At 41.3% G+C, this 16,222-nt stretch overlaps 1 pseudogene; it reads right to left on the reverse strand.

Annotated features, from left to right (window-relative positions):
• Positions 1-1,288: 1,288 nt before the first annotated feature.
• Positions 1,289-2,553, reverse strand: LOC111157474 (annotated as a pseudogene).
• Between the last annotated feature and the right edge of the window lie 13,669 nt (positions 2,554-16,222).

Genomic DNA, 16,222 nt, shown 5'->3' on the forward strand with positions numbered 1-16,222 from the left:
TGAGCCCCACTTTAGGGTCCCCGCTCAGCAGGGAGTCTGCTTCTTTCACTTACCTCTGCCTCTCCCCCCTTGTGTGCTTGTGTGTTCTCTCACTCTCTCTCTCTCTCTCTCAAATGGGTAAATAAATCTTTAAAAGGAAAAACAAAAAAGACCTTGGAAAAGAAGAGGATCTCTGAAGCAAGACCCAAACAGGCACAACCTCTAAAAGGAAAGATCGGTTAAACTCAACCACATTAAAATGCAGAATTTCTGTTCATCAGAGAATCATGAGAAAAATGAAAAGACGGAATGCACACTGGGAAAAGATATTAGCAATACATACAACTGACAGAGGGAGGGCTATTGTCCAAAATGTGTAAAGGATTCCAAATTTTCTTTTCTTTTTTTTTTTTTAAGATTTTTTAATTTATTCATTTGACAGAGAGAGAGACACAGCAGGAGAGGAAACACAAGCAGGGGAAGTGGGAGAGGGAGAAGCAGGCTCAGGATCATGACCTGAGCTAAAGGCAAACACCTAACCACTGAGTCACCCAGGTGCCCCAGACTGCAAATTTTCAATAAGGAAAAGACAACACAATTTTTAAATGGGCACAAGACTGGAATCGGAAACTTCAGAGAGGAAAAAACACAAAACCAATGGGAAATGAACATGAAATGATTCTCACCTTTATTATTTGAGGAACTGCAAATCAAAACTAAAATGGTATATTTTTGGTGCACCTGCTGGCCCAGTTGGTAGACATGTGACTCCTGATCTCAGGGTCATGAGTTCAAGCCCCACCTTGGGCATGGAGCCTACTAAAATAAAATAAAATGAGATTTTTACATCTACCCAACTGGCAAAGATTTTAAATCCTCACAATATCAAATATGATTGGAGATAAGGAGTAAGAAGTACTCATATACTCTGCTAGTCAAAGGATAAGTAGATATTACCTGTTTGGAAAACAGTTTGACATTAATTAATAATTTCAAGGATACACATATCCTGTGATCCAACAATTCCACTTCCAGATATATTTTCTAAAGAAACTCTTATATGCAAATATCAGAAGACAAAATATTTAGAGAAACACTGTTTTATAATAAAAAAATAAAATGTACATAAATCTGTTGATTAGAGAACAGATAGATTGTGGCTTATTCTCTTTTTTTTTTAACTTAAGACAGGGAATACTGTATTCAAACCCATCAGAGACATGGACAGCTTGGGTCTGTAATAAAGTGTTGTGTTTTAAAGCGCAGGCCAGTAATTGTATGTCAAATTAAGTAATCAGAGCACAACTTTTCAATGTTCAAAACAGAATAAACTTCCCTGTAAAAGCAGCACCTTTGTGACATTTCCTTCTCCTTCACCCTCTCCTTCAACAGAATCCACACCAACCTCCTCATAATCCTTCTCAAGGGCGGCCATGTCCTCACAGGCCTCAGAAAACTCTCCTTCCTCCATGCCCTCCCCCATGTACCAGTGAACAGAGAGACACGTGGCATGCATCAGGTCAAACTTGTGATCCAGGCGAGCCTAAGCCTCATGCTAAGCATGCTCACAGCTCGCTGGACTTTGGCCAGATCTCCACCAGGTACCACAGTGGGAGGCTGGTCATTTATGCCCACTTTGAATGATACTGGGTGGTATGCTTGCTTTTGATGGTAGCAATGGCAGCATTGACATCTTTGGGAACCATGTAGCCATGGTACATCAGGCAGCCAGCCATGTATTTACCATGGTGAGGGTCACATGTCACCATCTGGTTGGCTGGCTCAAAGCAAGCATTGGTGATCTCTACTACAGAAAGCTGTTCGTGGTAGGCTTTCTCAGCAGAGATGACAGGGGCATTTGTGGCCAGAGGGAAGTGGATGCAGGGATGGGGCTCCAGGTTGGTCTGGAATTCTGTCAGATCAACATTCAGGGCTCCATCAACTCTGAGGGAAGCTGTGATGCAGGGCACAATTTGACCTATCAATCTATTTAGATTAGTGTAGGTTGGGTGTTCAATATCGAGCTTTCTATGACAAATGTTATAGATGTCTACCACGAAAGCATGGAAACCTGGGGGGCTGGGTAAATAGAGAACTCCAGCTTGGACTTCCTGCCATAATCAACAGAGAGATGTTCCATCACCAGGGAGGTGAACCTGGAACCAGGTCCCCCCTCCAAAGCTGAAGAAAACCAAGGAGACCTGAAGACCTGTGCCCTGGTCATCCACCTTACAAATTCTGTCACTGATCTCCTTGCCAATGGGGTAGTCCCTTCCGGCATAGTTATTGGCACTATCTTCCTTGCCTGTGATGAGCTGCTCAGGGCAGAAGAGCTGGTGGTAGGTGCCAGTGTGAACTTCATCAATGACTATGGGTTCCAGGTCTACAAAACATCCTTGCCAGCGCCCGTCTCACTGAAGAAGGTGTTGAAGGAGCAAGTCCTCCGTCAGTGGTCTTGTCACTTGGCATCTGGCCATCAGGATGAATGCCGTGTTCCAGGTAATAGAGCTGCCAGTAGGCACTGCCAATCTGGGCACCAGCCTGGCCAACGTGGATAGAGATGGAGTCATGCATGGTTGCTGCTTTGCATCTGCCGATGTGGCTTGTTCTTTAACTTGAATACTGTGCAGCAGTAATAATCAGTAGCCTTGGCTACATTTCAAAAGCATAAGGTGAGTAACAAAAACAAGTCACGGAAGAATTAGATTCTGTATGATTCGACTTTAAAAAGTTCAGGAATACAAAAAATTAAACAATATATTGATTGGGGATTGATAGGTGATAAAATCGAAAAGAAAAATAGGGCAATGACAAGCGTAAAGTTCAGAGTCATGGTTACCTCTGGGCAGAAGGGAAGGGGGAGAGATCAAGGAGACACACAGAATGAACTTGGCTCCAAAAGCACAGGTCATAGTTCATCTTAAAATTAGATGTTGAACATTCATTCCCAATTCCTTCACACCACAATGCCATTAATAATAATAATAATTATTATTATTATTATTTTTATAAATAAAACTAGATATTGAATATATGGATGTTTGAGGTATTATTATTTTTTAACCTTTTGACATCTGTTACAGTTCCTCCTTTTTATATATTCAGTATCCAATAAAAATAATAAAAAAATTAAAGTCTTTTTTTAAAAATAGTTTATTTATTTGAGAGAGAGACAGCACAAGAAGGGGAGAGAGCAGGGGACGGGGTAGAGGGAGAGGGAGAAGCAGACTCCCTGCTGAGCAGGGAACCTAATGCAGGGTTAGATCCCAGGACCCCAAGATCACAAGCTGACCCAAAGGCAGATGCTTAACCCACTAAGCCACCCATTGTGCACCCCATAAGAGTGACATTTTAAAACAAAGAGATTAGATTCCCTCATCTTTGTTTCTCAAAAACACTATACAAAAGAGCAGCTTGAATTTGTTTTTTCAACCTTCTAGTTTGCACTACCTTCAGCAGGCGCCCAAAGGGAGTGAGAAAATAAGCCATGGGGCTATCTGGGAGAAGTTTCTGGAACCAAGGGTAGAATGGAAAGGGAAAAAATAAATTGAGCTTTGTTCCGGATATCTAAAGTTAATCAGACCCATCAAGAAGGCAACAGTAAATCATCTCAAGTGACTTGCATCAGGTCTATGTATGACATTCATCCCACCTCCCTCCACTGTCCTTCTCACCCCAGATTTGGCTTACACTGATCTTCTTATGGTTAAGATACTGGGTTGCATCACAAAGCCCTCATCCATTAACTTGACACAATAAAATAAAATTAAATTAAATTAAAATACTTGACACAATAAGCGTCGTGTCTAATCACTGCAACCTAATTCCCATGATCCCCGGGCTAGGTATCAAGAGCTACATTTGGTGGGAAATGGAAGTCCTACGTTCCCGTTACTTCTCAAATTTGCTTCACTCCCACATACCTCATCGTTTCTTGCCAAGAGTGGTCTCCTTGCTTGGTCCAGTCAATCCTCCTCTCTGCTGCCAGAGATGCCTTTTTTCTTAAAATATGAATCAGCTCAATCCCCTGCTTAAAAGCCTTATTTAATTCCCTTAAGCTCCAGGAAGTGTCCACAGTCCTTGCTTTGGTAGATAGGATGTGTTCCGAACTGACTTTAGGCTATGCCCTCCCTCTTTCTCTCATTTTCTCTTTCCTCCAGGCTCAGTGAATGGGCCCTTCTCATTTCCTGTATATACCATGCCCCGTGCCTTTGTACATGCTGTTCCCTCTGCCTGGACTGTGTGTTCTTCCTGCACTTGCACTAAAGCAACGGAACCTACAGATTCTTCAAGCCATAGCTCAAAGGTCAGAAAGCAACTTCTCTTGTGCCTCTGATAGAAATTACTGCTCAACCATAGCACTTCCGTCTTACAGAAAGCCTGAAAAGTTAGAAAACATGGGATACATTTATTTTTAAATAGGATATGCACATTTTCAAAGAATGTACTCAATAAATTTTTCTTCCATATTCAGACTCCTTTTCAGGTGAAGTGGCACCAGATTTAAAGCAAAAGTTTTTTTTTTTTTTTTAAGATTTTATTTATGTATTAGATTGAGAGAGACAGGGAGAGAGTGGGTACAAGCAAAGGGTACAGGAGGCAGAGAAAGAGAAGCAGACTCCCCCTGGGCAGAGAGCACAAGGCGGGTCTCAATCCCAGGACTCTGGGATCATGACCTGAGCCAAAGGCCACCCAGGTGTCCCTACAGCAAAAGTTTTGATGTTTTTTCTAAAAAGAATACAACAGGGCACCTGGATGGCTCAGTCGTTAAGCATCTGCCTTTGGCTCAAGTCATGATCCCCGAGTTCTGGGATTAAGCCCCACATCGGGCTCCCTGCCTGGCGGGGAGCTTGCTTTCCCTCTCCCACTCCCCCTGCTTGTGTTCCTACTCTCGCTGTCTCTCTCTCTGTCAAATAAATAAATAAAATCTTTAAAAAAATAAATTTAGGGGTGCCTGGGTGGCTGAACGGGTTAAAGCTTCTTCCTTCGGCTCAGGTCATGATCCCAGGGTCCTGATCAAGCCCTGCATCGGGCTCTGTGCTTGGTGGGGAGCCTGCTTCCTCCTCTCTCTCTGCCTGCTTCTCTGCCTACTTGGGATCTCCGTCTGTCAAATAAATAAATAAAATCTTTAAAAATAAATAAATAAATAAATAAATAAATAAATAAATGAATTTAAGGGGCACTTGGGATCTCCATCTGTCAAATAAATAAAATCTTTAAAAATAAATAAATAAATAAATAAATAAATAAATAAATAAATTTAAGGGGCGCCTGGGTGGCTCAGTGGTTAAGTGTCTGCCTTTGGCTCAGGTCATGATCCCAGGGTTCTGGGATCGAGCCCTGAATCAGGCTCCCTGTTCCACGGGAAGCCTGCTTCTCCTTCACCCACTCCCCCTGCTGTGTTCCCTCTCTCACTGTGTCTCTCTCTCTCGAATAAATAAATAAAAATCTTTTAATAAATAAATAAATAAATTTAAATCATTTAAATTTTTATTTTAAATTTTAAATAAAAATATTTATTTTATTAAATAAATTTTAAATAAATAAAATGAAAATTAAAAGAATACAATGATTATACAATAAACAATCCTAAAGTCTGAAAACACCAGAAAAATATGTATTTTTTTTCTGTCTACATGTCCCTCTTCCTTAACCAGGCTATGTACTCTTGAAGTATTGATGCTTTTTTATACTGCTAGCTCCTGACACATGTCCTGACACATGATAGGCAGACAATAATTGCCTGAGAAATGAGTAAAATAATACATAAGGTCAGGAAAAAAACCAGTTAAACAAGTAATACATTTTATTTAGAAATAGTTATCAAGACATTCCTCTGTTACAGAGTGGAAATATAAATGTATAATGTTGTCTCGAACAAACAGTGCTTGGACTAATAGAATTTTCCCTTTGTGAAAAGGTCCTAAATTATTGCTGTCCTTTGGAACTCACAGCGTAATGAGTGTGTGATAGTGTATTTTTTTTAAATTTTAATTCAATTAGCCAACTTACAGTACATCATTAGTTTCAGATGTAGTGTTCAATAATTTATCAGTTGCATAACACCCAGTGCTCATCACGTCATGTGCCCTCCTTAATGCCCATCACCCAGTTACTCCATCTTCCCAAGCACCTCCCTTCTAGCAACCCTCACTCTGTTTCCTATAGTTTGGAGTCGTTCATGGTTTTTCTTCCTCCCTGATGACTTCCCATTCTGTTTTCCCTCCCTTTCCCTACGGTCCTCTGCCGTGTTTCTTACATTCCACATATGAGTGAAACTGTATGACAATTGTCCTTCTCTGGTTGACTTATTTCGCTCAGCATAATACCCAACAGTTCCTTCCACATTGATATAAATGTTAACTATTCATCTTTTCTGATGGCTGAGTAATATTCTATTGTGTATATCATATCTTCTTTATCCATTCATCTGCAATGGACATCTGGGCTCTTTTGATAGTTTGGCTATTGTGGACATTGCTGCTATGAACACTGGGGTGCAGGTGCCCCTTTAGATCACTACATTTGTATCTGTGGTAAATACCTAGTCGTGCAATTGTTGGGTTGTAGGGTAGCTCTATTTTCAACTTCTTGAGGAACCTCCATACTGTTTTCCAGAGCTGTACCAGCTCCCATTCCCACCAATAGTGTAAGAGGGTTCCCCTTTCTCCACACCTTCACCAACATTTGTTGTTTCCTGACTTGTTAATTTTAGCCATTCTAACAGGTGTGAGGTGGTATCTCATTGTGGTTTTGATTTGTATTTCCCTGATGCCAAGGGATGTTGAGCATTTTTTCATGTGTCTGTTAGCCATTTGTATGTCTTCTTAGGAGAAATGTCTGTTTATGTCTTCTGCCCATTTCTTGGTTGGATTATTTCTTTTTGGGGTGTGAGTTTCGTAAGTTCTTTATAGATCTTGCATACTAGCCTTTTATCTGATATGTCATTGGCAAATATCTTCTCCCATTCTGTAGGTTGCCTTTTAGCTTTGCTGACTGTTTCCTTTGCTGGATAGTGTATATTTTTTTGAGATTTTATTTATTTGACAGGCAGAGATCACAAGTAGGCAGAGAGGCAGGCAGAGAGAGAGGAGGAAGCAGATTCCCCGCCAAGCAGAGAGCCCGATGCGGAACTCAATCCCAGGACCTTGAGATCATGACCTGAGCTGAAGGCAGAGGCTTAACCCACTGAGCTACCCAGGCGCCCCTGGATAGTGTATTCTTATTACTGCATCATGGCCATACATACTGTGCAATACTCAGATTATATGCCTTTGTGAACTTTGATAATTATACATCTGTTTCTCTATATGAAATTTCTCTTGCAAATTTTACCAGCATGGATCAACCCATACCAATGTTCAAATATTTTTTGAATATTCGATGCTGTAAATAAGTTTATTTTTTAAAATGAGTTAATGAATGAATAAGACACTCAATAAATATGCTTAATTGATTTGAATGTAGATAAGCAACTAAAGACATATGGCATAGAAAAAGTCTAACTTTGTACAGGAGAAGTTTAATTTAAGTCTGGAGTGCATCTACCACTTCCCCTTACTTGGGATTCCTGCCCAACATCCTAATCCAAGTTATTTTAAATGTAAGCCCATCTGCCTGGACCCAAGAAAACTCTTAAGTATCCATTTTACTATCAATCTTTTTCCAAGAGATCAATGAACCATATGGTTCATCCATACGGTTCATTCATACGGTTTTGCAAACCACAGCTCAGGAATTCTAAGCCTGGCTCTTCTGCTTACTGTGAAACCTTGGGGAAGTTACTTAGACACTGGGTCTCAATTTCCTTACTCCAAAATGGAGAGAAAGTTATACTGAAAAAAGTTATTGGGAGGATAAAAGATGAGTATACCTGTAGCAGACCTCTTTGGACTGTTTACTGATAGCCCAATACTCTTCTGAAAAGACTGTGTCAGAATCACATTGAGAGCCCATGAAATGTACAGATTCCTGAGTTATGCTCAGCTTTGCTAAACCAGAATCTCAGAGAGGAAGAGAGATGCCTGAGAATCTGGAAATTTTATTCTGATCAAAGTAATAATTCTGATGTATATATGTGGGGGGCACAATTGTAAGAATAACCACAACGACCCTCATTCTTGCCTAATTCTTTCCCTTTTGGGCAGGGATGGAATCTAGTTAAAATGAGATGTCACTCCCCAAAACAGATTGTCTGGGTGAGCCTCACTGAACACATGAGCCCTTCAAGAGCAGAGAATTCTCTCCCGCTCATAGCAGAAGAGAAAATCAGTAGAATCCTAAGGAGAGAATCCAGGGGAGCTGGCCTGGACTTTTGACCTACAGAACCATGAGATAGAAAAATGGATGTTGTTCTAAGCCACTGGTCTTGTGGTAATGTTTCATGCAGCAGCAGAAAATTAGAATAACATCCCAGCTTGGGAATAGCTAAAAACAATACCCGATTCCTGTCCCTCTACCCTCTACACACACTAGTACTGATTTATCTCTGCCTGCATTTGGACATGGGTTTTTTCCTTGTTATTATTTAAACTGGAAGAAGGTAGAGGAGTGTTTTTATGAGAAGAAGAGCCAAGTAGTGGGAGAGGAAAAATCCAGAATGGGGAAAGGTGCTACAACAGGAGTCTAGTTTTTAGCCCCCAATGAGAGGGGAGTTTAGAGGCCTACAAGGCTGTTCAAGAGGGATTTGAGGGGCTCTGGCTATAAGCAAAGCTACTTGGGAAGAAATTTGGGCACCACACTGTCCAAATCCTTGCCAAACACTGCTCAGGAACCCAGGGGTTGGCACTGAGTGTACCCAGAGGCAGTGTCCTTGGCAGGGTCCCTGGGATTCCCACGCTATGGGGGTGGGTGGGTGGGGGGGTCTTCTCCAAACAGCTGCATAGACAGTGTCCACAGACATGTGAAACCAACTGACAGAAGGAAGATGTGAGTCACACCTTTGAGTGTCTTCTGGAAATAACTGGCAGCACTGATAAGGGTCGGGGCAAGTTTTGGTATAGCTAACTAGTGGGGCCCACCAAACTAGCCGACATCTGGGCTGCACATGGAAAATACTTAGCACGCTTGATATTTAGAAGACTTTTCATAAAGGATAGGACTAATCTAAGCTTCCCCTTTAATTGATGTCAATGTCCTTTAGCCCTGATCACCAAATCCTATTCCTGACCTAACTCTATATCCCCTGTTAATTTGAGCAGCAAACCGCTTCTGTCTATGGTAGCTGCCTTCTCCTTTGCTTCCTGCCTAAGTGCCTGGACCTCCATTCATCCACTGTGTCCTAAGAATGAGGGCTGTATCACAGTCTGGTTTCAGCCACAGTATTTGGCCAAAATCCATTTGTGGCATTGGGTTTTTGAAGGTCAAAAGCCTTCCGGCATTCTGAGTAGCAACATGCCAACTTTAATACTATTTCTGGCCTCCCTGAACTTGCTTCTGATCGATATGCAAGCGACTGCAGAGCTACATTAAATCTAATCAGCACGACAATGTCAATAGCAGAATGAGATCTCACATTCGGAGTCATTTATTAATATCTGAATATGTATTTTCAAAGCAAAGTGGAACAATATTCTGATAGTGGAAGCTTCTAAGGCAGAGCACTCCAATAAAAAATAATATAAGTCACATATGTTTAAAACTGTCTAATGGGGTGCCTGGGTGGCTCAGTCGTTAAGCCTCTGCCTTCAGCTCAGGTCATGATCCCAGGGTCCTGGGATCAAGCCCCTCATTGGGCTCCCTGCTCAGCGGGAAGCCTGCTTCTCCCTCTCCCACTCCCCATGCTTATGTTCTCTCTCTCTGTCAAATAAATAAATAAAATCTTTTAAAAAAATAATTAAAAAATAAAATTGTTTAGTAGCCACATTTTTTTTAAAAAAAGTCAATATTGTTTCCTTATAACAAATGTATGGCTGACTGAGTTATTGTAAGGTAAACACCTGTATAATTACTGCCCTGGGTAATAGGGCTTTGCTGGCTACCCCAGAAGCCTTCTCACGCGGCCTGATCCAATCTCAACTCTATCCTGCTTCTATATGTTATTTGTCTCACCCCCCGCTTTTTTTGAGACATAATTGTTAGAACAGTTCTAGATTTATAGGTTAAAAAAAAAAAAGAGCAGAGAGTACAGAGTTCCCAATATGCCTCCATGGACATACCCAATTATTAACATCTTATGTTAGTAGGGCTTATTTGTTACAAATAAGGAACCAATACTGACACATTATTATCAACTAAACTCCCAAATTTATTCAGATTTCCTTAGTTTTTACTTAATGTCCTTTTTCTATTCCCGAATCCAATCCAAGTCATGACATTCCATTTCTTTGCCAGGTTTTCTTGGGCTCCTCTTGGTTGTGACAGTTTTTCTGATTTTTCTTGTTTCTGATGACCTTGAGAGTTGTGAGGATTGTTTGTCAGGGATATTACAGGACATCCTTCTGCTGGAATTTGTCTGATTTTTTTTTCATAATTATATTGAGGTCATGGGAATTTGTGAGGAAGATCACAGAGGTGGAGTGCCGTGTTCATCATATCAAGGGTATATTATCAACATGACTTACCACCACTGATATCGACCTTGATCACCTGAAGGTGAAATTAATTCTAATAATATATTTTATTTGGTCTAATATATCCAAAATATTATCATTTTGGCTTGCAATCAATATAAAAATTATCAGTGAGATATTTTACTTTCTTTACTTTACACTAAGTAAAAGCTGGTGTGGTTTATGCTGACACACATCTCAATTTGGATTAGGCATCTTTCCAGGGCTGCAGGCACTGATGGCTACTGTGTTAGCACAGTTGCAAGAGGCAACTGCTGAAGTTCAGGCAGGCAAGAGGGCACTCGTCCCCTCCCCCTGAATTCCCCAAATAAACCCAGATGTTCAATCATACTTTGCCCTTTGTTTTTAGCTACTCTCAAAGATCCCTTGCCAACCGTCCTGCCCACAGGATCTTTGCATAACTGTCACAAGTGGCTTAGCAGAAATTACCCACTTCTTTTAAGCCTGCTTGGGTTTTTTGTTTGTTTGGCTTTTCTCTGCTTGTTTGTTTTGTTTTTACCTAAAAACTATGAATTTGAGGGCTATGCTCCATTGGTCCTGCTGAGCCTCCTTCCCTTTGGGGCAAATGAAGTGGTCCAGTCTGTTTGAGTGGCTAAACCACATAGAAAATAGGAAGAAATTCAAAGGATTTTTTGGAGGGGTTGAGGAGAGAGAACACTCTAGCTAAAACTTCACAGTATGACCTTGTCACACTCATTAATAACCCTTTAGATATAGTGGGGGTGCCTGGGTGGCTCAGTCAGTTGAGTGTCCGACTCTTGATTTCTGCTCAGGTCATGATCTCAGGGTCATGAGACAGAGCCCTGCATCAGGCTCTAGGCTGGGCGTGAAGCCTGTTTAAGACTCTTTCTCTCCAGGGATGCGGGGGTGCTCAGTCTGTTAAGCTGCCTTGGGCTCAGGTCATGATCTCAGGGTCTTATGATCAAGCCCCATGTTGGGCTCCCTGCCCAGTAGGGTGTATGCTTCTCCCTCTGCTGTTCCCCCTCTTTGTCCTCTCTCTCTCTTTCTGTCAAATAAAGAAATAAATCTTTAAAGGAAAAAAAAAAGAGATTCTCCCTTTTCCTCTGCCCATCCTCCACCACTCAGCACTCTCTTTCTAAAAAAACAAACAAACAAAAAAACAAATTAGATATAGTCTTACCATAATGAGAGAATGAGAGCAGCAACATTAGCATATGCTCACTGGCTCCTATCACACACTGTAAAGCCAGCCATACATAAAAGTACTTTTCCTTATCTTCAGGAAAAGTCATTTGCTGCTAGATCACAGTACTGACCCCTTGGATATTCTTGCATTTCCCCCCTCATTTGTGACAGTCAATATTTGACTTCAAGCTTAAAATGTTTTGTGTTTTAAAGGACCTAAAATGACAGGGCGCCTGGGTGGCTCAGTGGGTTAAGGCTGCTTTCAGCTGGGGTCATGATCCCGGGATCCTGGGATTGATCTCTGCATCTGGGATTGATCTCTGCATCGGGTTCTCTGCTCGGCGGGGAGCCTGCCCCCCCCCGCCCCCCACCGCTCTCTCTGCCTGCCTCTCTGCCTACTTGTGATCTCTGTCAAATAAATAAATAAACTCTTTAAAAATAAAAATAAAAGACCTAAAATGTTAACGGAATTTCATTTCAGTCAAAACAATTTTGTCAACAGTTAGTTCCCCAAGCCTATTTCATTCATACAGTAGCTAAAATAAACTGCATTTGAACTGAAAATTGTGGAAAAAAATACTGTCACATTATTTACGAGAACCCTCAGCAGAGAAAGCTGTAATAGATGTGTTTCTTGTGCATAGGTGGCTCTGTAGGAAAAGCTAATACAGTTAGATTGTCCTCTTGGTCTCCGAAGCGCTCTTCCCCTCTCCACTCTCATTTTCTTCTCCTGAATTCTTGGGATTTCATCCAGCTGGGAACTTTCACCCTCTTTTTCCCTTTTCCCCGGTCTTGCAAAGAGTAGAAGTTCTTAGGGAAAAAATTACAAGACTGTACTTTTAGCTTGGTATCCATGGAAGAGGGGAGGTGGAAGGTTGGTGACATGTACAGAAAATATTATTTTTAAACTTATATTCAATTTTTTTAAACGAAAAATTTTTTCTTTTACTCTAGCAAATATTTATTGAGAACTTAATATTGTTCTGGCTCTCAGTTCAGGCTGATCACACATAAGTATTTCTTTTTTTTTTTTTTCTAATTTCATTTTATTTTTTCAGTGTCCCAAGATTCATTGTTTATGCACCACACCCAGTGCTCCAGGCAACACGTGCCCTCCTTAATACCCACCACCAGGCTCACCCAACCCCCCACCCCACTCCCCTCCATAACCCTCAGTTTGTTTCTCAGAGTCCAGTCTCTCATGCTTTGTCTTAAACAATAAAATTTTAAATCCAGTTTCCCTTAAGCTTTTAGGTTTGACATACAAATTTTATTACTTAAGAATAATCCTAGTATATTTTAATGAGGGAGCTTTGATTAATATAGTCAGGTTGAACAAACTAAACTCCTTCAACCAGTTATGTTTACAAGCTTAGTTTAATTAAATTTCCCTTAAATGTTTTAAACTGCATTAATAAATTTAACATATTCAGTTTTCTTCTTAAGTACATTCATCACCTACTCTAACACTCTAAGGAAAACACTCTCAAGTACTTACAAACTAAACAAATTTATAACTATAACAAATCTCTTGAGGTATTCCAATACTATACTGCTTGCAAACCATAAAATCCTCTTACACCCTTTCATCAATAAATTACAAATCTAAAGTCAATTACTCCATTGTACATTTCAAGTTGGAATCAGAAGGCTAATCTCTGAGATATTCTCGTATACCCAATTATTTTAAGCATTATAAATACTGTGAATACCAAATATACACAAACTGTTGTTCCTAAATTTAATACCATAGTGTGGATTTGGTCTCTTGATTTTTCTATATTTAAATTAAATCTTCCCAAGGCTAAAATACGTACACGCACTAGATGAAGGGAACAGTTAGATCATCTCAAAATGAGTTGATGTTCCTATCCCAAGCAAGTTGCATTGATTTCTTGCCAGAGATTTCTGGCCCAAGGCAGGATCTGAATTCCAGAGTTATTTTTCCAGCACCAAAAATAGATGTACTCGCCTTTTAAAAAAAATTAGTCACTTATTCCAACGGGGGACGTTAAGCCCAAAACTTTCCAATGGAAATGGTTGGCATTGCTAAACCCACCTTCTGGGTTCGAGTTACACAATTATCTAATTTTTGGCCTTTATTTGAATCCCCAACTCCCTCCCCCCCCCCTCCCCCGCCATGGTGCTTCAGTGAATTCAACTCATCTTTTCACTGTTTGATTGAATTGGGCATTATTTTAACATTTTTATCTGCTATCTGCCCAGTCTTTAAGTCTTTACCAATGACACGTGTTTGCTTCAAGACGGGAAAGCTGCCCAGGATCACCTTGAGGCTGCTTCTGTGTCAAGCAGGAGTGAAGAAGGAGACCCTGCCTGGATGGGAAGACAATGTCTTCGGTGTGTAGTGAGAGAGGGGGAAAGCTGATGGGACATCAAGAAGTGTATCCTTTCGAGGAGAGGCATAATGGTGACAGTGGCTCAAGGCATGGAGCCTCTACTCTTCCAAACCCTGTCCTTGATTTACGGTGACCTCCATCCTTCCTCCCAATGCTGTGGTGGTAGTGGGGGAATTGGTAGGGTCTCATCTCCTGCTACATGGAAAGATGTTACTTCTGACTTCCGGTTAGCCCAAGTATCCCTAGTCCTTGCCTAGAATGGGCAGACTTGAGAGCCATTGATAGCCACTGGTAACAATTTTCTGCCAGAAAATTCTTTTCTGAAATGTGGCCTTTGCTGTTCTGCTTTATCTTTCTGTCTATAGCTTCCTTTTTACCGTTCCCTGCCTAGCCCATGCTGCTGCCCTGGGGCCTTTTCACTTCCGGTTTGCTCTCAGTGCCAGACCTTTACTCTGGCGTTTCTTCCGTCCCTCCCCCCCCCCCCCCCCCCCCCCCCCCCCCCCCCCCTTTAGCCTCAGATCTTAGTTTCGGTTCCACTTGGCTTAACTCCTTTCTTTATAAGCTCCCATATTCTAATAAACTTCCTCTTGGGTGGGACCCACATCTGGACTGGGATTTCTTTTCAATGTGGTCTTCCCCATGGCTCCACCAGGGGGAAGGCTTTGTTTATGTCCAGTTACATTCCCAACACCCAGCACCTGTCTGGCATGTAATTGTGCCACCAAAACCCGTTATAAAGTGGACTTGAACTGAAATTGGAATGCTAATCTCTACAATTCAAAAAGAAATAATGCGTCTTGAAATTTAAGATTTGAGAATTTTGGATTTAGTGAGGACTTAAAGATTTCTGGAGATGGCAACCATTGACATGTCTACGGAAAGTAAATTTTTTACTGGGGTATAACACACAGAAAAATGCCCACATCAACATACAGCTTGATGAGTGTTCACAAAGCGAGCACTTTCAGGTAACCAGCCTCAGATCATATAGGGTCACCAGCTAGACCCCAGGACTTGACCTTTACTGCTTGTGCTCACTAAACTCTGTCTTATATTTTTCCTTAAGCTCTTCTTTTGGGTTTACCTCTGTACTCAGGCAAATGAAACCCGAAAACCACCCTGCCGGTGAGACGGTCTGCTCTGACAAGACCTCCCACTGGCCCAGACCACCCAATCTTTTGAGTAACCAACCCCCCCACAACTTGCACCTGTGCAGACAACCCTGGAGTGACCTCTGGAATGACCTACAATCACCTCTTCCTCATTATAATACTAAAATATCCACCCAGGGAGAAGCCTCTGCCTCATTTACATAACATACAATGTATGTACAGGCATGTTTCCTTAAGGAGCATGTGTGACCTTATGGCTATCCCTACATCTGATGCCCAGGCTTCCCCTCTCTAAATATTCATCCTAACCCTAAACAAAAGGAAGCCATGCACCTGTTCTCTGGGAGTCAGGTATTTGGAAGCCATTCCGGGGCATCTCCTTATTTGTTGCAAGTATAAGTTTTCTTGGTGGGACAATTCAACCCCGGGGCAGTTTCTGACTTACTAAGGAGTGAACTCACATTGGTTTGGTTACAATAACCCAACATTCTCAGCACCCCAGAAAGCCTCCTAGTGACCCCCAACAATGACTGTCAATTTTATTCAACATTACGAAATAATTCCTGGGGGTGCCTGGGTGGCTCAGTGAGTTAAGTCTCTGCCTTAGGCTCAGGTCATGATCTCAAAGTCCTGGGATTGAGCCCCACACTGGGCACTCTGCTCAACAGGGAACCTGCTTCCCCCTCTCTTTCTGCCTGCCGCTCTGCCTACTTGTGATCTCTGTCTGTCAAATAAATAAATAAAGTCTTTAAAAAAAAAAAGAGAGAGAGAGAGAGAGAGAATTCCTGATGGTATTTCATTGCTTGTAGGCATTAATAGCATTGAGTCTGAAAGTATGATCTTGGGCAACTTAATCTCTCTGTGTCTTCTCTCACCTGGAAAATGGAAATGACAATAGTAACTTTAATAGAGGTGTCCCTAGAATAGACAATAAATATTAGTGATTGAATCAATCACAGTTTAGCCCAGAAATAGGAACCACTTAAAGTGTTTCCAACAAAGGGAAAATAACAAAGGGCCCATGTGTTGGAAGAGCTAAGAAGCCAGTCTGGTGAGA

This window comes from Enhydra lutris, unplaced genomic scaffold, assembly GCF_002288905.1.
Source record: "Enhydra lutris kenyoni isolate GAN:26980312 unplaced genomic scaffold, ASM228890v2 scaffoldscaffold55, whole genome shotgun sequence".
NCBI classification, from domain to species: Eukaryota; Metazoa; Chordata; class Mammalia; order Carnivora; family Mustelidae; genus Enhydra; species Enhydra lutris.